The sequence below is a fragment of the Tursiops truncatus genome, chromosome 6 (genome assembly GCF_011762595.2).
Source record: "Tursiops truncatus isolate mTurTru1 chromosome 6, mTurTru1.mat.Y, whole genome shotgun sequence".
NCBI lineage: Eukaryota > Metazoa > Chordata > Mammalia > Artiodactyla > Delphinidae > Tursiops > Tursiops truncatus.
In genome coordinates this window covers 78,204,192-78,228,844 of record NC_047039.1, presented here as the reverse complement: position 1 = coordinate 78,228,844, position 24,653 = coordinate 78,204,192, and the positions used below count along the sequence as shown (strand labels likewise).

The following is a 24,653-nucleotide window of genomic DNA, read 5'->3' as shown; positions in this document are numbered from 1 at the left end:
TATGTTCAACAGATGTTTAATAAATGAGGAGTTGGAAAAGTCAGGGAGGGGCTATTTGATAAGGAACTCTAAATTCTCAGATGCTTTAATGTGGTAGGTAATAGGGAGCCTCTACAAGTTTTTGAGCAAGGTAGTAGCATGTTAAAGCTACTACTTAACATACCCTAAACATTTATTTATTTATTTTTATTTTTTAAATTAATTAATTTTTACTGGAGTATAGTTGCTTTATTTCACTGTTGTGTTAGTCTCTACTGTACAGCAAAGTACAGTGAAGCAGCTATACGTATACATACATTCCCTCTTTTTTGGATTTTCTTCCCATTTTGGTCACCACAGAGGATTGAGTAGAGTTCCTTGTATACAGTAGGTTCTCATTAGTTATCTATTTTTTACATAGTATCAATAGTGTATATATGTCATAACCTAAGCATTTAGAGGTATTATCTATTAGATGAAGGACCGAGTGAGAATGCATATGATCTTTTGTCAGTAGTTTAAACAAAACTTTAAAATATAAACATGAGAATGAGGGTAATTTCTCCTAGGCTGTAGACAAAAACCTGTTGGGATATTAAAGAGACTGTGGGGGAAAAAGTAATGAGAATGCCACTGAACTCTTTTTGTCCTTTCCATATCCTGTTGGTGACCTCTAGTGGAAGAGGACTGGTGCATCCTTTTTGCTTATAATACACATTTCTTGGGGCACCTACCTAGCACACAGTTCCCCTTTGCTGTGAGTGGCTCCAGTGCACAGGGACAAGTCCCAGCGACTTTCTCAGACTTAGGTAACTTGCCCACTGCCTACTGCCAATTTTGTCCAGAGGTAGACATCCAGCTTAAAGCGGTGCAATCATAGTCTCTCCCAGGAATCTGAAACTCAGAACCAAGCAGCAAAGAGCTTGGGAATTGCTAGATCTGAGTTAGAATGTGTTCTAAAGAGAAATTCCCACTGCTGCTGCTTAGACCCCAGATCTGTCTCAGTCCCTGCTCTTCCTGCATCTTGGATCTTCTCTTCCTTCCGTCCCTTTTCCTTATGCTTTGGCCATCCAGTTGAGGGACATTAGGTCTGTTTCTAATTTTTGGTGATTATGAATAAAGTCACTAGAAACATTTACATATAGGTTTCTCTGTGATAAGTTTTCATTTCACTTTGGTAAACACCTACAAGTATGATGGCTGGGTGGTATGGTTTGACTTTATAAAGGAAAGTGTTTTTCAAAATGGATGTGTCATTTTGCATTCCCATCAGCAATGTATGGGTGGGTGTTCTAGGTGCTCCACATCCTCTCCAGTACTTGGTATTATCAGTTTTTTTGTTTTTAGACATTTTAATAAGTATGTATTGGTAGCTTACTGAGCTTTGTTGGATTTTTGTAGTGACTAATGATGTTGAACTTCTCTTTTCCTGTGCTTGTTTGCCATTCATTTAACATTTTTGGTGAAGTGTCTGTTCAAATCTTTTGCCCGTTTTTTTAAAAAATTGGCTTGTTTGTCTTCTTATTGAGTTTTGAGAGTTCTTTGTATATTCTTTTTTTAAAAATTAATTTATTTTATTTATTTTTATTTTTGGCTGTGGTGGGTCTTTGTTGCTGCACACGGGCTTTCTCTAGCTGTGGAAAGCGGGGGCTACTCTTCATCGTGGCGTGCAGGCTTCTCATTGGGGTGCCTTCTCTTGTTGTAGAACACGGGCTCTAGGTGCGTGGGCTTCAGTAGTTGCAGCATGTGGGCTCAGTAGTTGTGGTTTCTGGCTCTAAAGCGCAAGCTCAGTAGTTGGGGCGCACGGGCTTAGTTGCTCCATGGCATGTGGGATCTTCCTGGACCAGGGCTCGAACCCGTGTCCCCTGCATTGGCAGGCGGACTCTGAACCACTACACCACCAGGGAAGCCCCTTCTTTATATATTCTGATACAAGTCCCCCCCTTTTTTTTCATGTTTATTGGAGTATAATTGCTTTACAATGTCGTGTTAGTTTCTGCTGTATAACAAAGTGAATCAGCTATATGCATACGTTATCCCCATATCCCCTCCCTCTTGCGTCTCCCTCCCACCCTCCTTATCCCACCCCTCTAGATGGTCGCAAAGCACAGAGCTGATCTCCCGGTGCTATACAGCTGCTTCCCACTATTCCCACTAGCTATCTATTTTACATTTGGTAGTGTATGTATGTCCATGCCACTCTCTCACCTCGTCCCAGCTTACCCTTCCGCCTCCCTGTGTCCTCAAGTCCATTCCCTACATCTGTGTCTTTATTCCTGTCCTGCCACTAGGTTCATCAGAACCTTTTTTTTTTTTTTTTTTAGATTCCATATATATGTGTTAGCATACAGTATTTGTTTTTCTCTTCTTTCTGACTTACTTCACTCTGTATGACAGACTCTAGGTCCATCCACCTCACTACAAATAACTCAATTTCTTTTCTTTCTATGGCTGAGTAATATTCCATTGTATATATGTGCCACATCTTCTTTATCCATTCATCTGTTGATGGACACTTAGGTCGCTTCCATGTCCTGGCTATTGTAAATAGAACTGCAATGAACACTGTGGTACATGACTCTTTTTGAATTATGGTTTTCTCAGGGTATATGCCCAGTAGTGGGATTGATGAGTCATATGGTAGTTCTATTTTTAGTTTTTTAAGGAACCTCCATACTGTTCTCCATAGTGGCTGTATCAATTTATATACCCACCAACGGTGCAAGAGGGTTCCCTTTTCTCCACACTCTCTCCAGTGTTTATTGTTTGTAATTTTTTGATGATGGCCATTCTGACTGGTGTGAGGTGATACCTCATTGTAGTTTTGATTTGCATTTCTCTATTGATTAGTGATGTTGAGCATCCTTTCATGTGTTTTGGCAATCTGTATATCTTTTTTGGAGAAATGTCTATTTAGGTCTTCTGCCCATTTTTGGATTGGGTTTTTTTTTTTTTTTAATTGAGCTGCATGAGCTGCTTGTTAATTTTGGAAATTAATTCTTTGTCAGTTGCTTCATTTGCAAATATTTTCTCCCATTCTGAGGGTTGTCTTTTGGTCTTGTTTATGGTTTCCTTTGCTGTGCAAAAACTTTGAAGTTTCATTAGGTCCCATTTGTTTATTTTTGTTTTTATTTCCATTTCTCTAGGAGGTGGGTCAAAAAGGATCTTGCTGTGATTTATGTCATAGAGTGTTCTGCCTATGTTTTCCGCTAAGAGTTTGATAGGTTCTGGCCTTACATTTAGGTCTTTAATCCATTTTGAGCTTATTTTTGTGTATGGTGAGTATATGGGAGTGACCTAATCTCATACTTTTACATGTAGCTGTCCAGTTTTCCAGCACCACTTATTGAAGAGGCTGTCCTTTCTCCACTGTACATTCCTACCTCCTTTATCAAAGATAAGGTGACCATATGTGCGTAGGTTTATCTCTGGGCTTTCTATCCTGTTCCATTGATCTATCTTTGTGTTTTTGTGCCAGTACCATACTGTCTTGATTACTGTAGCTGTGTAGTATAGTCTGAAGTCAGGGAGCCTGATTCCTCCAGCTCCGTTTTTCTTTCTCAAGATTGCATTGGCTTTTCGGGGTCTTTTGTGTTTCCATACAAATTGTGAAATTTTTGGTTCTAGATCGGTGAAAAATTCCATTGGTAATTTGATAAGAATTGCATTGAATCTGTAGATTGCTTTGGGTAGTATAGTCATTTTCACAATGTTGATTCTTCCAATCCAAGAACATGGTCTATCTCTCCATCTGTTTGTATCATCTTTAATTTCTTTCATCAGTGTCTTATAGTTTTCTGCATACAGGTCTTTTGTCTCCTTCGGTAGGTTTATTCCTAGGTATTTTATTATTTTTGTTGCAATGGTAATTGGAGTGTTTCCTTAATTTCTTTTTCAGATTTTTCATCATTAGTGTATAGGAATGCAAGAGATTTCTGTGCATTAATTTTGTATCCTGCTACTCTACCAAATTCATTGGTTAGCTCTAGTGGTTTTCTGGTAGCATCTTTAGGATTATGTATAGTATCATGTCATCTGCAAACAGTGACAGTTTTACTTCTTCTTTTCTGATATGGATTCCTTTTCTTTTTCTTCTCTGATTGCTGTGGCTGAAACTTCCAAAACTATATCAAATAACAGTGCTGAGAGTGGGCAACCTTGTCTTGTTCCTGATCTTAGAGGAAATGGTTTCAGTTTTTCACCCTTGAGAACGATGTTGGCTGTGGGTTTGTCATACATGGCCTTTATTATGTTGAGGTACGTTCCCTCTATGCCTACATTCTGGAGAGTTTTTATCATAAATGGGTGTTGAATTTTGTTGAAAGCTTTTTCTGCATCTATTGAGATGATCATATGTTTTTTCTCCTTCATTTTGTTAATATGGTGTATCACATTGATTGATTTGTGTATATTGAAGAATCCTTGCATTCCTGGGATAAACCCCACTTGATCATGGTGTCTGAGCCTTTTAATGTGCTGTTGGATTCTGTTTGCTAGTATTTTGTTGAGGATTTTTGCATCTATGTTCATCAGTGATGTTGGCCTGTAGTTTTCTTTCTTTGTGACATCTTTGTCTGGTTTTCCTATCAGGGTGACAGTGGCCTCGTAGAATGAGTTTGGGAGTGTTCTTCCCTCTGCTATATTTTGGAAGAGTTTGAGAAGGATAGGTGTTAGCTCTTCTCTAAATGTTTGGTAGACTTCACCTGTGAAGCCATCTTGTCCTGGGCTTTTGTTTGCTGGAAGATTTTTAATCACAGTCTCAATTTCAGTGCTTGTGATTGGTCTGTTTATATTTTCTATTTCTTCCTGGTTCAGTCTCAGAAGGTTGTGTTTTTCTAAGAATTTGTCCATTTCTTCCTAGTTGTGTCTTTTATTAGCATATAGTTGCTTGTAGTAATCTCTCATGATCCTTTGTATTTCTGCAGTGTCAGTTGTTACTTCTCCTTTTTCATTTCTAATTCTATTGATCTGAGTCTTCTCCCTTTTTTTCTTGATGAGTGTGGCTAATGGTTTATCAATTTTGTTTATCTTCTCAAGGAACCAGCTTTTAGTTTTACTGATCTTTGCTATTGTTTCCTTCATTTCTTTTTCATTTATTTCTGATCTGATATTTATGATTTCATTCCTTCTGCTAACTTTGGTTTTTTTTTCTTGTTCTTTCTCTCATTGCTTCAGGTGTAAGAGTAGGTTGTTTGAGATGTTTCTTGTTTCTTGAGGTGAGATTGTATTGCTATAAACTTCCCTCTTAGAAGTGCTTTGCTGCATCCCATAGGTTTTGGGTCATCGTGTTTTCATTGTCATTTGTTTCTAGGTATTTTTTGATTTCCTCTTTGATTTCTTATTTCATCTCTTGGTTATTTAGTAGCATATTGTTTAGCCTCCATGTGTTTGTATTTTTTGCAGTGTTTTCCTGTAATTGATGTCTAGTCTCCTAGCGCTGTGCTCGGAAAAGATACTTGATACGATTTCAATTTTCTTTTTTTCTTTCTTTTTTTTTTTTTTACATCTTTATTGGAGTATAATTGCTTTACAATGGTGTGTTAGTTTCTGCTTTATAACAAAGTGAATCAGTTATACATATACATATGTTCCCATATCTCCTCGCTCTTGCGTCTCCCTCCCTCCCACCCTTTCTATCCCACCCATCCAGGTGGTCACAAAGCACCGAGCTGATCTCCCTGTGCTGTGTGGCTGCTGCCCACTAGCTATCTATTTTACGTTTGGTAGTTTATATATGTCCATGCCACCCTCTCACTTTATCACAGCTTACCCTTCCCCCTCCCCATATCCTCAAGTCCATTCTCTAGTAGGTCTGTGTCTTTATTCCTGTCTTACCCCTAGGTTCTTTTTTTTTTTTTTAACATCTTTATTGGGGTATAATTGCTTTACAATGGTGTGTTAGTTTCTGCTTTATAACAAAGTGAATCAGTCATACATAAACATATGTTCCCATATGTCTTCCCTCTTGCGTCTCCCTCCCTCCCACCCTCCTTATCCCACCCCTCCAGGCTGTCACAAAGCACCGAGCCAATATCCCTGTGCCATGCGGCTGCTTCCCACTAGCTATCTACCTTACTACGTTTGTTAGTGTGTATATGCCCATGACTCTCTCTCGCCCTGTCACAGCTCACCCTTCCCCCTCCCCATAACATCAAGTCCGTTCTCTAGGAGGTCTGCGTCTTTATTCCTGCTTTACCCCTAGGTTCTTCATGACATTTTTTTTCTTAGATTCCATATATACGTGTTAGCATACGGTATTTGTCTTTCTCTTTCTGACTTACTTCGCTCTGTATGACAGACTCTAGGTCCATGCACCTCACTACAAATAACTCGATTTCATTTCCTTTTATGGCTGGGTAATATTCCATTGTATATATGTGCCACATCTTCTTTATCCATTCATCTGATGATGGACACTTAGGTTGTTTCCATCTCCTGGCTATTGTAAATAGAGCTGCGATGAACATTTTGGTACATGACTCTTTTTGAATTATGGTTTTCACAGGGTATATGCCCAGTAGTGGGATTGCTGGGTCATATGGTAGTTCTATTTGTAGTTTTTTAAGGAACCTCCATACTGTTCTCCATAGTGGCTGTAACCAATTCACATTCCCACCAGCAGTGCAAGAGTGTTCCCCTTTCTCCACACCCTCTCCAGCATTTACTGTTTCTAGATTTTTTAATGATGGCCATTCTGACTGGTGTGAGATGATATCTCATTGTAGTTTCGATTTGCATTTCTCTAATGATTAATGATGTTAAGCAATCTTTCATGTGTTTGTTGACAATCTGTATATCTTCTTTGGAGAAATGTCTATTTAGGTCTTCTGCCCATTTTTGGATTGGGTTGTTTGTTTTTTTGTTACTGAGCTGCATGAGCTGCTTATTAATTTTGGAGATTAATCCTTTGTCAGTTGCTTCATTTGCAAATATTTTCTCCCATTCTGAGGGTTGTCTTTTGGTCTTGTTTATGATTTCCTTTGCTGTGCAAAAGCTTTGAAGTTTCATTAGGTCCCATTTGTTTATTTTTGTTTTTATTTCCATTTCTCTAGGAGGTGGGTCAAAAAGGATCTTGCTGTGATTTATGTCATAGAGTGTTCTGCCTATGTTTTCCTCTAAAAGTTTGATAGGTTCTGGCCTTACATTTAGGTCTTTAATCCATTTTGAGCTTATTTTTGTGTATGGTTTTAGGGAGTGTTCTAATCTCATTCTTTTACATGTAGCTGTCCAGTTTTCCCAGCACCACTTATTGAAGAGGCTGTCCTTTCTCCACTGTACATTCCTGCCTCCTGTATCAAAGATAAGGTGACCATATGTGCGTAGGTTTATCTCTGGGCGTTCTATCCTGTTCCATTGATCTATCTTTGTGTTTTTGTGCCAGTACCATACTGTCTTGATTACTGTAGCTGTGTAGTATAGTCTGAAGTCAGGGAGCCTGATTCCTCCAGCTCCGTTTTTCTTTCTCAAGATTGCTTTGGCTATTCAGGGTCTTTTGTGTTTCCATACAAGTTGTGAAATTTTTTTTTCTAGTTCTGTGAAAAATGCCAGTGGTAGTTTGATAGGGATTGCACTGAATCTGTAGATTGCTTTGGGTAGTATAGTCATTTTCACAATGTTGATTCTTCCAATCCAAGAACATGGTATATCTCTCCATCTATTTGTTTCATCTTTAATTTCTTTCATCAGTGTCTTATAATTTTCTGCATACAGGTCTTTTGTCTCCTTAGGTTGGTTTATTCCTAGATATTTTATTCTTTTTATTGCAGTGGTAAATGGGAGTGTTTTCTTGATTTCACTTTCAGATTTTTCATCATTAGTGTATAGGAATGCAAGAGATTTCTGTGCATTAATTTTGTATCCTGCTACTATACCAAATTCATTGATTAGCTCTAGTGGTTTTCTGGTAGCATCTTTAGGATCCTCTATGTATAGTATCATGTCATCTGCAAACCATGACACCTTTACTTCTTCTTTTCTGATTTGGATTCCTTTTATTTCCTTTTCTTCACTGACTGCTGTGGCTAAAACTTCCAAAACTATGTTGAATAAGAGTGGTGAGAGTGGGCAACCTTGTCTTGTTCCTGATCTTAGTGGAAATGGTTTCAGTTTTTCACCACTGAGAACGATGTTGGCTGTGGATTTGTCATATATGGCTTTTGTATGCTGAGGTAGGTTCCCTCTATGCCTACTTTCTGGAGAGTTTTTATGATAAAAGGGTGTTGAATTTTGTCGAAAGCTTTTTCTGCATCTGTTGAGACGATCATATGGTTTTTCTCCTTCAATTTGTTAACATGGTTTATCACATTGATTGATTTGCGTATATTGAAGAATCCTTGCGTCCTGGGATAAACCGCACTTGATCATGGTGTATGATCCTTTTAATGTGCTGTTGGATTCTGTTTGCTAGTATTTTGTTGAAGGTTTTTGCATCTATGTTCATCAGTGATATTGGCCTGTAGTTTTCTTTCTTTGTGACATCCTTGTCTGGTTTTGGTATCAGGGTGATGGTGGTCTCGTAGAATGAGTTTGGGAGTGTTCCTCCCTCTGCTATATTTTGGAAGAGTTTGAGAAGGATGTGTGTTAGCTCTTCTCTAAATGTTTGATGGAATTCACCTGTGAAACCATCTGGTCCTGGACTTTTGTTTGTTGGAAGATTTTTAATCACAGTTTCAATTTCAGTGCTTGTGATTGGTCTGTTCATATTTTCTATTTCTTCCTGATTCAGTCTTGGCAAGTTGTGCATTTCTAAGAATTTGTCCATTTCTTCCAGGTTGTCCATTATATTGGCATAGAGTTGCTTGTAGTTATCTCTCATGATCTTTTGTATTTCTGCAGAGTCAGTTGTTACTTCTCCTTTTTCATTTCTAATTCTATTGATTTGAGTCTTCTCCCTTTTTTTCTTGATGAGTGTGGCTAATGGTTTATCAATTTTGTTTATCTTCTCAAGGAACCAGCTTTTAGTTTTATTGATCTTTGCTATCATTTCCTTAATTTCTTTTTCATTTATTTCTGATTTGATGTTTATGATTTCTTTCTTTGTTCTTTGTTCTTCTTTCTCTAATTGCTTTAGATGTAAGGTTAGGTTGTTTATTTGAGATGTTTCCTGTTTCTTAAGGTAGGATTGTATTGCTATAAACTTCCCTCTTAGAACTGCTTTTGCTGCATCCCATAGGTTTTGGTTCGTCGTTTCTCCATTGTCATTTGTTTCTAGATGTTTTTTTATTTCCTCTTTGATTTCTTCAGTGATCACTTCATTATTAAGTAGTGTATTGTCTAGCCTCCATGTGTTTGTATTTTTTATAGATCTTTTCCTTAATTCATATCTAGTCTCATAGCATTGTGGTCAGAAAAGATACTTGATACAATTTCAGTTTTCTTAAATTTACCAAGGCTTGATTTGTGACCCAAGGTATGATCTATCCTGAAGAATGTTCCATGAGCACTTGAGAAAAATTGTATTCTGTTGTTTTTGAGTGGAATGTCATAAATATCAATTAAGTCCATCTTGTTTAATATATCATTTAAAGCGTGTGTTTCCTTATTTAATTTCATTTTGGATGATCTGTCCATTGGTGAAAGTGGGGTGTTAAAGTCCCCTACTATGAATGTGTTACTGTCGATTTCCCCTTTTATGGCTGTTAGTATTTGCGTTATGTATTGAGGTGCTCCTATGTTGGGTGCATAAATATTTACAATTGTTATATCTTCTTCTTGGATCCATCCCTTGATCATTATGTAGTGTCCTTCCTTGTCTTTTCTAATAGTCTTTATTTTAAAGTCTATTTTGTCTGATATGAGAATTGCTACTCCAGCTTTCTTTTGGTTTCCATTTGCATGGAATATCTTTTTCTATCCCCTTACTTTCAGTCTGTATGTATCTGTAGGTCTGAACTGGGTCTCTTGTAGACAGCATATATATGGGTCTTGTTTTTGTATCCATTCAGCCAGTCTGTGACTTTTAGTGGAGTATTTAATCCATTTACATTTAAGGTAATTATCGATATGTATGTTCCCATTCACATTTTCTTAATTGTTTTGGGTTTGTTATTGTAGGTCTTTTCCTTCTCTTGTGTTTCTTGCCTAGAGAAGTTCCTTTAGCATTTGTTGTAAAGCTGGTTTGGTGGTGCTGAACTCTCTCAGCTTTTGCTTGTCTGTGAAGGTTTTAATTTGTCCATCAAATCTGAATGAGATCGTTGCTGGGTAGAGTAATCTTGGTTGTAGGTTTTTCTCCTTCATCACTTTAAATATGTCCTGCCAGTCCCTTCTGGCTTGCAGAGTTTCTGCTGAAAGATCAGCTGTTAACCTTATGGGGATTCCCTTGTGTGTTATTTGTTGCTTTTCCCTTGCTGCTTTTAATATGTTTTCTTTGTATTTAGTTTTTGACAGTTTGATTAATATGTGTCTTGGCGTGTTTCTCCTTGGATTTATCCTGTATGGGACTCTCTGTGCTTCCTGGACTTGATTAACTATTTCCTTTCCCCTATTAGGGAAGTTTACAACTATAATCTCTTCAAATATTTTCTCAGTCCCTTTCTTTTTCTCTTCTTCTTCTGGAACCCCTATAATTTGAATGTTGGTGTGTTCAATGTTGTCCCAGAGGTCTCTGAGACTGTCCTCAGTTCTTTTCATTCTTTTTTCTTTATTCTTCTCTGCAGTAATTATTTCCACTATTTTATCTTCCAGGTCACTTATCTGTTCTTCTGCCTCAGTTATTCTGCTATTGATTCCATCTAGAGTAGTTTTAATTTCATTTATTGTGTTGTTCATCATTGCTTGTTTCATCTTTAGTTCTTCTAGGTCCTTGTTAAATGTTTCTTGCATTTTCTCTATTCTATTTCCAAGATTTTGGATCATCCTTACTATCATTATTCTGAATTCTTTTTCAGGTAGACTGCCTATTTCCTCTTCATTTGTTAGGTCTGGTGGGTTTTTATCTTGCTCCTTCATCTGCTGTGTGTTTTTCTGTCTTCTCATTTTGCTTATCTTACTGTTTGGGGTCTCCTTTTGCAGGCTGCAGGTTCGTAGTTCCCGTTGTTTTTGATGTCTGTCCCCAGTGGCTAAAGTTGGTTCTGTGGGTTGTGTAGGCTTCTTGGTGGAAGGGACTCTTGCCTGTGTTCTGGTGGATGAGGCTGGATCTTGTCTTTCTGGTGGGGAGGTCCACGTCCGGTGGTGTGTTTTGGGGTGTCTGTGGACTTTTTATGATTTTAGGCAGCCTCTCTGCTAATGGGTGGGGTCGTGTTCCTGTCTTGCTAGTTGTTTGGCATAGGGTGTCCAGCACTGTTGATTTCTGGTCGTTGAGTGGAGCTGGGGCTTAGCGTTGAGATAGACATCTCTGGAAGAGCTTTCACCATTTGATATTATGTGGAGCTAGTAGGTCTCTGGTGGACCAATGTCCTGAACTCGGCTCTCCCATCTCAGAGGCACAGGCCTGACACCTGGGGAGCACCAAGACCCTGTTAGCCACACGGCTTAGAAGAAAAGGGAGGAAGGAAGGGAGGGAGGGAGCAAGGAAATAAAAAGAAAGTTATTAGAATAAAGAATAAAAATAATTATTAAAAATAAACAATTTAAAAAGTAGTAAAAAAAAAAAAAGAAAGAAGAGAGCAACCAAACCAAAAAACAAATCTACCAATGATAACAAGCGCTAAAAACTGTACTAAAACAAAAAAAAACGGACGGACAGAACCCTAGGACAAATGGTAACAACTATACAGACAAAAATCACACGAAGAAGCATACACATACACACTCACAAAAAGAGAAAAAGGGAAAAAATATATATATCTCTATATAAAAAGAAAAAGGAAGACAGCAACCAAATCAGTAAACAAATCTACCAATGAAAATAAATGCTAAATACTAAACTAAGATAAAAATTAAAACCAGAAAACTGTCAGTCGCATACAGCAAACCCCAAGTCTACAGTTGCTCCCAAAGTCCACCTTCTCAATTTGGGATGATTCGTTGTCTATTCAGGTATTCCAGTGATGCAGGGTACATCAAGTTGATTGTGGAGCTTTAATCCTCTGCTCCTGAGGCTGCTGGGAGAGATTTCCCTTTCTCTTCTTTGTTTGCGCAGCTCCTGGGGTTCAGCTTTGGATTTGGCCTCGCCTCTGAGTGTAGGTCGCCTGAGGGCGTCTGTTTTTTGCTCAGACAGAAGGGGGTTAAAGGAGCTGCTGATTCGGGGGCTCTGGCTCACTCAGGCCGGGGGAGGGAGGGGTACAGAAAGTAGGGCGAGCCTGCGGCAGCAGAGGCCGGTGTGACGTTGCACCAGCCTGAGGCGCGCCGTGCGTTCTCCCGGGGTAGTTGTTCCTGGATCACGGGACCCTGGCAGTGGCGGGCTGCACAGGCTCCCCGGAAGGGAGGTGTGGATAGTGACCTGTGCTTACACACAGGTTTCTTGGTGGCAGCAGCAGCAGCCTTAGTGTCTCATGCCCGTCTCTGGGATCCGCGCTCATGGCCGCGGCTCGCGCCCGTCTCTGGAGCTCGTTTAGGTGGTGCTCAGAATCCCCTCTCCTCGCACACCCGAAACAGTGGTCTCTTGCCTGTTAGGCAGTTCCAGACTTTTTCCCGGACTCCCCCCTGGCTAGCTGTGGTGCACTAGCCCCCTTCAGGCTGTGTTCGCTCAGCCAACCGCAGTCCTCTCCCTGGGATCCCGAGCCTCAGCTCCCAGCCCCCACTCGCCCCGGCGGGTAAGCAGACAAGCCTCTCGGGCTGGTGAGTGCCGGTCAGCACCCATCCTCTGTGTGGGAATCTCTCCACTTTGCCCTCTGCACCCCTGTTGCTGTGCTCTCCTCCGTGGCTCCGAAGCTTCCCCTCTGCCACCCCCGTCTCCGCCAGTGAAGGGGCTTCTAGTATGTGGAAACTTTTCCTGCTTCACAGCTCCCTGCGCGAGGTGCAGGTCCTGTTCCTATTCTTTTGTCTGTTTTTTCTTTTGCCCTACCCAGGTACTTGGGGGAGTTTCTTGCTTTTGGGGAAGTCTGAGGTCTTCTGCCAGCGTTCAGTAGGAGTTGTTCCACATGTAGATGTATTTCTGATGTATTTGTGGGGAGGAAGGTGAACCCCACATCTTATTCCTCTGCCATCTTGAAGGTCCGAGCTATAAAGAACTCTTAAAACTAAATAGTAAAAAAAAAAAAGAAAGAAAGAAAGTGATGCCCAATGTTGAGTGAAGTAGAAATGCTTGAGCTATCTTGGCAGATAGTAGAAGGCTGAGGAAAGTGGCCAAGGACGAATGACTATATTATGTGAGGATACAAAACATATCCATTGATTGTATTCCATGAGAGAGCTCAGGAAACACACCATTCACCAAGGCCATCAGGAAAGCACTGGTGAGAGTAGCACTAGCATCACAGTGGTGGCTCTTCTCTACAGGTCAGGGCTCATTGTAGGAGAGGTGGTCGCAGAGCTGAGTTCATACATATCCATGGGGATGAGGCGCTTCATTGTAATAGAGACCATAATAATTGAAATGACCTTCAGGGTCTGAGGGAACAGCCAAGGGACTTGAGCTGCATGGAGTTGCGGAGGTGGTAATAGAGCATGATGTCCCCAGGAGAAAAATAGGTAGCAAAGCATGGCAGGTATACACTATGATGATTTCCCTAGTTCTTTTCCCAAAGGGACCTGTGGATGTTTACTTGGGTGATTGTATATTGGGAAAGGCAAAATACCCAGACATTTTTAGACCCACAGTCTGAGTTGACATTGATACCTGGAGACCCAAAGCATCAGCATAGTTCTAATAGAGTGGACCTCTAATAGGCCTACAGGGACCACGTAATAAATGAAGTCCTTGCTCACATCTGGCTCCAGGTGGGCCTGCTGGGTTTGTGGATACACTCAGTGGTCATTTCTCCTGTTCCTGACTGCATTGATATAGTTGCATGTTAGGGTAGCCCTCATGTTGGGTTCTTAGTCTGTGGGGTAAAAGATATAATGAGGAAGGCCAAGTGGGAAGCTTTGAAATTGTTCCTTCCTCTCCCAGCCACGATAATAAATCGGAAACAATATCACATCCCTGGAGCACGACTGAAGACTATTGCTGGCTTAAACAAGCAATAGCCGTCATCATAGCTACTGTGCCAGATCTGATGTAATTGCTAGAGTAGATCAATAAGACTTCAGGTACATGGTATATGGCCATTGATCTGACAAAAGCATTCTTTTCAGTTCCAATCAGAAAAGAGGGTCATAACAGTTTGTATTCACGAGGGATGGCCAACAATATTCTTTACATTTTGGCCTCAGGGCTATGTCAGCTTTCCTGCCCAGTCATAATATAGCTTGATGAGATCGGGACAGCTTGGGCATTCCACAGACCATCACACTGATCCATTTCATTGATGGCATGCTGATGTGCTCTAGAGGATGGGAGAAAAACCCTACAAAGATTCAGGAACCTGCCATTTCAGTGAAGTTTTTAGGATTCCAATGGTCAGGAGTATGTTGGGATAGCTCTCCAAAGTAAAAAACAAATCACTGCATCTTGTGTCCCCTACCACAAAGATGGAAGCACAGCACCAGTAGTCCTCTTTGGGTTTGGAAAGCAATATTTTCTACAGCTAGGTTTATTGCTCTGGCTCACATAGAGTGACCAAAGGCTGCCAGCTTTGAGTGAGACCTAGAAAAGGAAAGTCTCTGCCAATAGGATCTGGAGGATACTATGGTGTTGGAAGTGTCAGTGGTAGAAAATGGTGCGGTATGGGCATATGTTAAGCTCCAGTGGGACAATCACGTTGCAGGCCCTTGGAATTCTGGCTCCTGCTGCCTCTGAATATTCAACCTGTCAGCAATAGAGACCAATGCTGAGCCCTTGATAGGGCACTTTTCCTTGAGGAGACTAACCAGCTACTTGGTGGCAAGTCAACTGCTTTGGGCCTCTCCCACAATGGCTGGGCCAGTGGTTCATCCTCACAGGAATATATGACTTATTTGGGGTATGGGTTTGCATTTCCTACCTGTAATGGCTCAGCCAGCATCACTATTTAGGGGCTTACTGAATCCCTGATCTACAGGCAGGGATTCTCACACAGCTTAGCATCCAAACATGGGAGCCTCTTCATAGTGAAGGAAGTGTGGAGTGGGCCCATGATCATAGGTCCACTGGTCATATCACATACTATACCAACCAGGGGCAGCTGGTCTCAGAAAATGTTGAATAGCCTTTTAAAGGCACAGCTAAAGTGCCAGTGTGTGTATGGGAAGAATACATGGCTCTGGGAAGCAAGGGGTACAAGCAGAAGTAACCCCACTTACCATTACTCACAATGACCCAGTGGGGGATTTTATACTTCCTATCCCTGCACCTCTGAGCTTTGTAGAGTTGGAGGTTCTGATCTCTAAAGAAGGTGTACTCTTGCCAGGGGACACAGCAAGGATCCTATTGAACTATAAGCGATGGCTGCCACCAGGGCATTTTGGACTCCTGTGTCCAGGGACCAGCCTGAGAGAAGAGCCACCATATTGGCAGAAGTAATTGACCCTGATCAGCAGGAGAAGGTAAGGGTGTTTTTACCCAATGGGAACAGGGAGGGAATATGTGTGGAATCTCTGTGATGCAGTTGGGCATTTCCTGGTATTTCCTTGCCCTCTTGAATGGACACATGCAGCAACTGTAGTCTGAGAAGGATGTGGTTACCCACAGCATGATTACCTACTTCAGGAATGAAGGCTCAGGTCACACTACCAGGTGAATCAACAAGACCAGCCAAGGTGACAGATGACAGTGAGGGGAATTTAGAAAGGAGGAGGCAGAGTATGAGTACCAGTTGCAGGCCTGAGATCAGCAGCAGTGATGAGGGCTGTAGTTTTTTCCACTCAGTGGGCCCTTGCTTAGGAAGAGAGGCCCCATGGAACCATGGAGGAGCTGCTCCCCAGTCCCCTGTGGAGAAGGAGATGTGTGCGACCATGGGAATGTGTCTCTCAGATCTCCTACTGTGGGCAGCGTAGTTGATGCCCCACCTGCTCTGATCTACATACACCACCACATTTGCTCCGAGGCCACGTTTCCTGTGGTCTTTTTCCAGACAGTGGTGGTACACAGCAGGCCCATTCCTGTGAGACAGAGGACGCCTCTGACAGATGATTTTGGCCTGAGGATTCTACATCAGCTTTCAGATACTCTCTGAAAGCTTCATGGCATTCTAAGGCCCCTCCTACCTTCCTTCTTTGCCTCACTTCTCACAGGTTAGATGTGTGTCACTGTCTGGCAGATCTCAGCCTTCTCTAGCTTTCTCCCCATTTTTTTCCACAGGCATTTCCCCCAGTTTCTTGCAAGTCTAGTCTGATCTTGGTGTCTACTTCTTGGACCTGAACTGACACAGGTAGGTAGAAATTTACTCACTTTATAGATGAAGAAACTGTGCTTCAGGGAGGTTGAGTAACCTGCTCAAGGTTATATAACCAATAAGTGGCAGAGCCATGATTTAAATCCAGGATCATCTGGCTTCAAAGCCCATGTGCCTAGATTTCATATTTCTGTTTTCTTGCGTCTGCAGTTTCTGTTAGCTTCATTCTCCCCCAGTCTCCTGGAAAGGCTTTTGAATGTTCTAGTCTGTCTCTACCCTGCAAAGGCAGGAGGACTTTTGAGTACTACACTTGTAACAGAATGTGAAAGAAAGAACATTGTACTCTTGGGGTCAGTTACAGTTCTTGGGTTTAAAGAACGCACCTGGGAAGGAGAAATTAAGGGGACAGGGTTGCTGAACTTCCCCTCCCTTCCTGGAGAGTCTTTCTGGAGAGTTAAACCATGAAAGTTCAGAGTTTTGTTTTATAAGAGAAACTGTATGCCTTTATACCCATGATCTTACTAGTACTTGTCCCTCCTTTATGCCCCTCATCTTCTATGAATTTGTGAGTTTTCCTCTTAATTAAATACGACACAAAATTTTTAAGGAGTGAAAATCAAGGGCTGTGTGGACTTTGTGGCTAGGCATCACCTGTGGAATTCATTCACCCTTTCCTGATCACAGTTTCCCTCACTGCCCTGGCTGGCCTCAAGGAGATTGTGCTCTTTTACCATGCGGATTCTCACGTGAACATACGGTTTTTGTGAGATTCTTTATCGAAAACTGGAATATCTGAATGAGATGTTAGTAAAGGATAACAAAAGGAAAACCAACCTAGGGAGTGCTGTTTGCCTATTGCAGGCAACATGGCTTTCAAGTCAGGTTTGTTTTCAGAGTCTGCAGGATGCTTTCCATCCCTGGACAGCTCAGCCAAGGTCTTCCCTTCCTGGCCCTTTCCATTAGGTGAAAACCACTACCTTTTACAGGAGTGAGGCCAGCTAGCTGTCTGCCTCAGGGCCCACCTTAATTGTTCTGTTTCAAATAAATTGTTCCCTTTCTTTTTTGAGGACCCTTGCTTACCCTAGGTGTTTGACACAGGGAGTCTCTTCACCCAACTGCTGAAACTCCCTTTCCAGTAAGGATGCAGTTTCCACAGTGTATCATAATTTAACCTCTTCTCCTTGCCCATTTTCATCATCATTCTCATCTCTACTGGATCATTCCCATATTCTCATCAGCACACAAGCATGCTGTGATATACCATCTTAACAAAAAACAAACCACAGAACTGCAAATCACAGAACTACAAACCACAAACAGTACAGAAATGTACTCTATTCTACAACCATTTTCAATTTATGGCTCTTTTCTCTGTTCTCCTTTCTAGCATAACTCTTATCTGTTTCCAGTGCCTCTCTCCCCATTTTTTCCTGAACCTACCACATCAATTAGACTTTCATTCCTACCATTCCACTGAGAATGCTCTTGTGAAGGCCACCAGTGGCCTGCAGTTTATGAAACTCAGGATTTAATTCTAAGTCCCCATCTTGCTTATCCATTAGGCAATATTAACATAGTCGATCACTCCTTGAGACCTTCAAAACGATGTTCACTTGACTTTGGAGATACCACACTCCCCTGGTTTCCTGCCTATATCATGAACTGCTCCTCCTCATATTTTTTATCTCATATTTCTTATCATATCGGAGCGCCCTAGGACTCCGGCCTCAGACCTTTTCTCTACATATATTCATACCCTATTAAAGGCTGACAAACCACTTTTATAAAGGACTAGATAGTAAATATTTTTGGTTTTGTGGGCCATATGCTCTTTTACAACTACTCAAGAAGCCATAGACAGTACAAACATGAATGTTGAATTGATCAGTGTCATGATTGCTATAAGTATTCAGTGTTTTTTATGAGCCTTACATTGCTAAATAAACAATTTATCAACCTGGTATTTTAGCATAGTTACCTGAGCATTACTGGAACTCAGAGGGAGGAAAAGTTCCCTACCTGTGTAGGGCAGGAGGGGGAGTTCTAGTTTGAAATGTCTATATTTTTCCAGGACCTTGTGCCCAATTTTGTTTAAAATTCAAGGGTTTTAAAAGGCTCAAGGCTCAATCTGAACTCTTTTTTCTTAATAATGTCAGCATTCAGCCTTTGCTCATCATGTGGGAGAAGGATGTGTGTAGGGGGTGGAGGGTGGCTTGGGCATGGCTGTGGGGAGGAATGAGGGACAGCTTCTTAGTAGGGTCTGAGAAAGAGGGAGGTTACTTTATTTGTTGAGATGGGGTGATTAAGCTCCCAAAGTGAATTCTGAGAGACAGCTGCACACAGAAAATAGATGGTGATTAGAACTAATTATTGTTGTTGTAGATGTTTTGCATTTCTATAGCACTTTGTATTTACAAAGAATTTTGTGATCGCTTATTAACTTTCCCCCACCAGAACCTTGTGACATAGGCAACAGTACCACAGATGTTTGTATTTGTCTTCTGGGAAGAAATTTGAGCTGCTTTGGCCATATACTAGAATTAAGGAATCAAAATCCTTATTGCACCTCTTTTACTTCCTTTGTGACTTTGAGAATCCGAATAAGAAGAACTTGAACACTGTTTTATTCTATAATTTTATTATGAAGAGTAACTCATGAAGATGGTTTAGTACTTTGCTAAATTAAAAAAGATATTATATGTAGGTCCATCATAATACTAACTTCTCAAAAATTGTTTTCTTCAGATTTTTAAAAAATAAAATTAATAATAGTGTCTATATCATATTTTTACATATCAAGTGTTTAGCATAGTGCCTAGCGTATTTACCTAATGAGTGCTTAATAAATGTTATCCATTATTAATACTGTAACAAGACCCAAGTAACATAGGCATTCTTATTGCCTCCACTTGATTTCTTTCTTTAGTGTTCCTGTCTTTGGGTAAAGATGCATGCAGATGTACATTCACTTATTCAGCCATATTTATTGAGTGACTACTGTTTATCAAGCATTGTTCTTGGAGCTAGGTATAGAGTGGTGAACAAAAAAGGAGTACCTGCTCGCATGAAGCTTATATTCTGGCAGGATGGGGAGGACTCACATCATTGTGGAGGAGGGATTTACATTCTAGTGGGAGTTAGGCTAGGATAGAGAGGATAGAAGCATGATTAGGGTATATTTAGAATATGTGTGGAAAAACTTTTTCCTGAAATTTTTATATAAAAATAGTATTTTGTTATAGCAATAGGTTAAGTGTTTATGTTTAACCTATTCATTTTTATAAAAGTATTTAAATATATACTTGTTTATTTTATTTTAGAAAAAATATACTTAGGAATTTATAAAATATTTAAAGAAAATATTATTTTATTTATTATAATATAAATAATAATACCACCATACTGAAATTTTTTAAGATAGGAAAAGTATCTATAATTTCATTACAGTATTATTCCTTTTAAGTCGCCTGCTTCAACGTAGGAAAAATGGGCTCAGTTTCCTGACATTTGGGCATGGCTTGGAGCGGCAGACAGCTCAGTGGTATGGCAGCCGTGGGAAAGGATATCACATAAAGGCATCCTGAACTCCCTTAGCCGAGAGCCTACTTTGAAGGGATGAGGTAAAGGGAGAGGAATATTGGCCATGCTGAAAACGATCAGGTAAAGATGAGTAGACTGGATCAGGATTAAATCCCTGGGACATGCCAGGTGCCAGAAGACCAGAGAGAAGGTTCTGGAGGTTGAGAGGAGCCCCAGGTTCTCACTGTTGCCTTTTCAACCTCAGGTGATTTCTGGGGAAACAGTTGCTGCTATCCCCGCAACGTAAAGACTTAACACTTTTCTTTCTGTTAGGGTATTAGGGCTGTGGATTGACATGCAAGCCAGAGTCCTTGCTAAGATGACCCTGAAACAAGTTAATTTGTAGTTCCACAATCTGTGATTTTGGCCTCTTGCCCTCTTTTCCAGCTTCAACCAATGTCTTCTCAGTCTGGGTTCTTGCCTGGATACATCTAAATTGTGATGCAGTTTCCCAATTTATTCCTCACTCTTCAGACACTGAAATGAGTTGATGAACAACTTGTAGATTTTTAAGGTCAGAATTAGAGTTATGGAATTGAAAAATATGCCCAAAAAGGTCATCTGGGAAGTTTCTCTCCATGTTCCTGACCCTGTCTGAAAAGTTTGTTTCTTTGTCCTGCTTAAACCTTTAGTTCTCTGACAGCAAGATTTCATAAAATGAGACCAGCAGTCACACAGTCACCAACAGTCATACCAGAAATCTTCATCAATATCAGGAGTAAATGTCCCCGATCTTGATGGAAATGTGTTGGGGGCTCTTCTGCTTCTTCTAGGCCCCTTCCTGAGACACTCCCTTGGTTCTGCTCTGGGTGTGAGCACTAGCTGCAAAGCCCTTAAGCTTTCTTTATTCTGGACACTAGAACCACTGGCTTCCTGGCACCTCCTTTAATGGTGCAGCCTCCATGCTTTGTCATTTTGTTGGAAAATCCTATAAGGGTTAGGAACAAGAGATGTTGTTTTAGGAGAAAACTCCCAAATGGTATCTCTGATCTCAGGTTCCTTCTGTTTTACCAAAGGAAAAGTCAGCCAGGTCATCCGCTGACATGAAGAGACCCAGGCGGGAGTCCACAGCAGCACTTCAGTGCACTGAGAAACTTGCATAAACAGATGTCTTGTCCCAGGTGCTGAGAATTTAAACTTCAGGCTTGGATGAAGCCCCTAGACACATTAGGGAGACGACCAGCAGTTTTTCTATTTTATATGGAAATGCTAATCTCACTTGCAGAAGAGAAGTACCAAAATAGTATTATGATTACAGTAGAAATGTAGGAGTGTAGAATTTGTAATGTTTTAGACAAATTAAGCACGAAATGCAAATACCATATCAGAGTGGGCTGTGTATCCAGATCTCAGCTTAAATTCTCGGAAAGGGTTACAATGGCTAACTAGTGCAGCTGAATAAAGGGCTGCGGTGTGAGGAGATGGAGGGGGTAAAAATAGGTGATGTAGAAAGAGGAGGAGGCAGTCTTAGGTTTGTGACATCTCCTCAGCTCTTCTGGGGAAGTTGTTCATAGATTTGAATATCTACAGTAATGAATTCTCCCACTGAAATACGTATACTTGAGAACTAATTTAATAACTGTTACTTGGGAGGATAATACAGACTGCTGCTTATGATGACGTGACAACTTGAAGACTTAGTACGTTTGGGCTTCTATAACAATACCATAGACTGGATGGCTTATAAATAGCAGGAATTATTTCTTTTGGCTGTGGAGGCTGGGAAGTCCAAATCAAGGTGCCAGTCAGTAGGTTCAGTGTTTGGTGAGGACCCAGTTCCTGGTTCCTAGATGGCCATCTTTTTGTTGAAATCTCAGATGGTGGAAAACAGAGGGCGAAGCAAGCTCTATCATGACCCTTATAAGGGTACAATCCCATTCATGAGGGCTCCACCTCCATGACCTCATCTAATCCTAATTACCTCCCAAAGGCCCCACTTCCTAATACCATCACATTGGGGTTAGGGTTTCAACATGTGAATTTGTAAGGGGGTCATAAACATTTAGTCCATACAGAGACATTTGATAACCTGCAAATCTGATTGCTTCAATCCTCTGCTCAGAGTGCTCCAAAGGATCCTAGTGCCAGTAGCACAAGTCACTCATTATTTATTGGTTTGCTCATATTATTTTTTTCATTCTTTCCATAAATATTTGTTGAGTAGCAGTCTGTGCTAGGTGCTGGAGATGTAGCAGTAAAGAAGACAGACAAGGGAGACCCACCCCTCTTGGAGCTTGTATCTTGTGGAGACAGACAATAAACAAATAATTTAAATGGAGGTGGTATTTTAATAATAAACTAATGTGGATTTGTTTCACAGACATCCTAACCCCAATCATGTTTCCCAAATCCAATCGTATTCCCTTGTAGCCATTCCACCAGTATGTTCTCCACCATAAAGAAGAACCATATGATGGAGGGGAAACTACCTCCAGAGAAAATGATGAAGTAAAAGAAAGCACTTTCATTGAGAGTAGGGGTATGGAGGTGGGAGGATGTACAGAAATATTCAGATAGTGCGAAGGTGATCTGAGACCCTTTGAGCCTGATGGCAGGTACAAACCTTGGAGAAGCTCTATGTTTGATGTGGAGGTGGGGAAGGGGAGAGTAGGCAACGAAGGAGCATCTGTGAAGGCAAGTGTCTGGGTAAAACTCCTCCCAAAAGGCTGCTCGTTTTCAGTGGTCTGTATTTAGAATGCAGAGATTCAACAGTCCCTGTGTAGCTCTAGAGTACTGTGAGGACAGCAAGACCAAGGGACACCGGAGCCACTGAGATGATGGCCGTAATGGAGGTTGGTGGTGGTGCTTGTTGATCCCAAGTGGATTCCAGAAGGACAGAAACTAACAGTCAGGGGTGGATTAGAGATAAACAGGGTGAAACAGCTCAATTGAAGACCAGCAGAAAAAGAGTACGGAGGGCTTCCCTGGTGGCGCAGTGGTTGAGAGTCCCCCTGCCGATGCAGGGGACACGGGTTCGTGCCCCGGTCCGGGAAGATCCCACATGCCGCGGAGCGGCTGGGCCCGTGAGCCATGGCCGCTGAGCTTGTGCGTCCGGAGCCTGTGCTCCGCAGCGGGAGAGGCCACAACAATCAGAGGCCCGCGTACCGCAAGAAAACACACACACAAAAAAAGAAAAAAAACAAAAAAAGAGTACGGAGACCAGCTGTACTCCCATGTTTCCAGGGAAGAGTAGTAGACTTTCCCTGACACTGGGACACTGTGTTTGAGAAGTGGGAGGGGGAAGGGAAGAACACTCCTATGAGGGCTGAACTTCGAATTGGCTTAATACTTACCAGAAAGTGACTATCACATGTGAAAAGATCAAGGGGCAAAGGAGAGAATGAAAAGAAGCCTGGACTGATAGGAAAAGTTTAGCTCATGAGAGACTTTTTTTTTTTTTTTTTTGCCACAAGGCAGAAGCATAATATTTGTCAATTGATTAATGTTTTAAAACACAAGGTTCATGATGCCACACCCCTACTTAAAATCCTTCAATAGTTTTCCATTACATTTAGAATGAATCCTAAATCTTTAATAGGGCCTAAAAACCTCTATGATATTGTGGCCCTCCAACATCTTGTAGTACTGCTTCATTTTAATCTCACCAGTCATAATAGTAATAAGCTAATATTTACTGAACAATTACAAACACCCTATGAGGTAGGTATAAATGAGGAAACCAAGGTCCAGAGAGGTTATGTAACTTTTCCAAGGTCACACAGCAAGTTGGGGGCATAGCTGGGATTCAAACCCAGGCCATTTGACTTTGGAACCTGGGCACTTCATCACCACACTGTACTGTCTGTTTCAGTTCCTCATAGTGCAAGTGCTTTCCCACTTCAACCCCCTTGTGTACATTATTCCCTGTCTAAAACGTTCTTCTTCAGATAAACTCACTCTTTCAGTTTCAGCCTAAATGTCACTTCCTCTGCAAGGCTTTCCCTGATAGCCATATCCCAAAGGTTAGGCTACATGTCAGTCCTATACACAATCAGGATACCCTTCTTATTCCTAAGTAGCACTTTTTGTAATTTTATATTTATTTTGTGTAGTAACAGTGCTGGTGGGAGGTTGGGTCAAAAATTTTAAACTCGAACACATACACCAAAAAAAGTAGCTTTTAAAAAAAAAAACCTGACCTAGGGAATTCCCTGGCGGTCCAGTGGTTAGGACTCTGCACTTTCATTGCTGAGGGCCCGGGTTCCATCCCTAGTCAGGGAACTAAGATTCCACAGGCTGCGGTGCTGCCAAAGAAAAAAAAAAAAAAAAAAAAAGCTGATCTAATCTTACTTTTGAGCCCCAGCCCCCTTGTTTGTATTTCTGAATTGTTTTGAAGAGCATTAGGAAAGTCCTTATACGTATAGATAAGCGGTTGTAAAATTTATTTTTATGTACTGTCTTTCAGTCTCAGGATTTTCTTCAGTTAAACAGAGCCATTAGAGAAGTTTTATTCCAATTTTTGTAAGACTTCATAGTTTGGTAGTTTGCAGTGTGTTAAAAATTAGTAGAGGGCTTCCCTGGTGGCGCAGTGGTTGAGAGTCCCCCTGCCAATGCAGGGGACACAGGTTTGTGCCCCAGTCCGGGAAGATCCCACATGCCGCGGAGCGGCTGGACCTGTGAGCCATGGCCACTGAGCCTGCGCGTCCGGAGCCTGTGCTCCACAATGGGATAGGCCACAACAGTGAGAGGCCTGCGTATCGCAAAAACAAAAACAAAAACAAAAATTAGTAGAGGGCCCATTAGAGAGTGCATGCTATTGTGTATTTATTTTTAAAAAGTAAAATGTTTATGGATAAAACAGAG

At 41.1% G+C, this 24,653-nt stretch overlaps 1 protein-coding gene across 2 annotated transcripts in view; it reads left to right on the top strand.

Moving 5' to 3' along the window:
* LOC101334385 (protein SPATA31F1-like) overlaps positions 1-24,653 on the top strand; it is a 115,156-nt gene that overhangs the window by 37,363 nt on the left and 53,140 nt on the right. For both annotated transcript variants that reach the window (XM_073806244.1, XM_073806243.1), the window contains exons 3-4: positions 15,348-15,483; positions 16,238-16,307. The gene's annotated coding sequence lies outside the window, so the exon portion shown is untranslated. The remainder of the gene's footprint in view (positions 1-15,347; positions 15,484-16,237; positions 16,308-24,653) is intronic.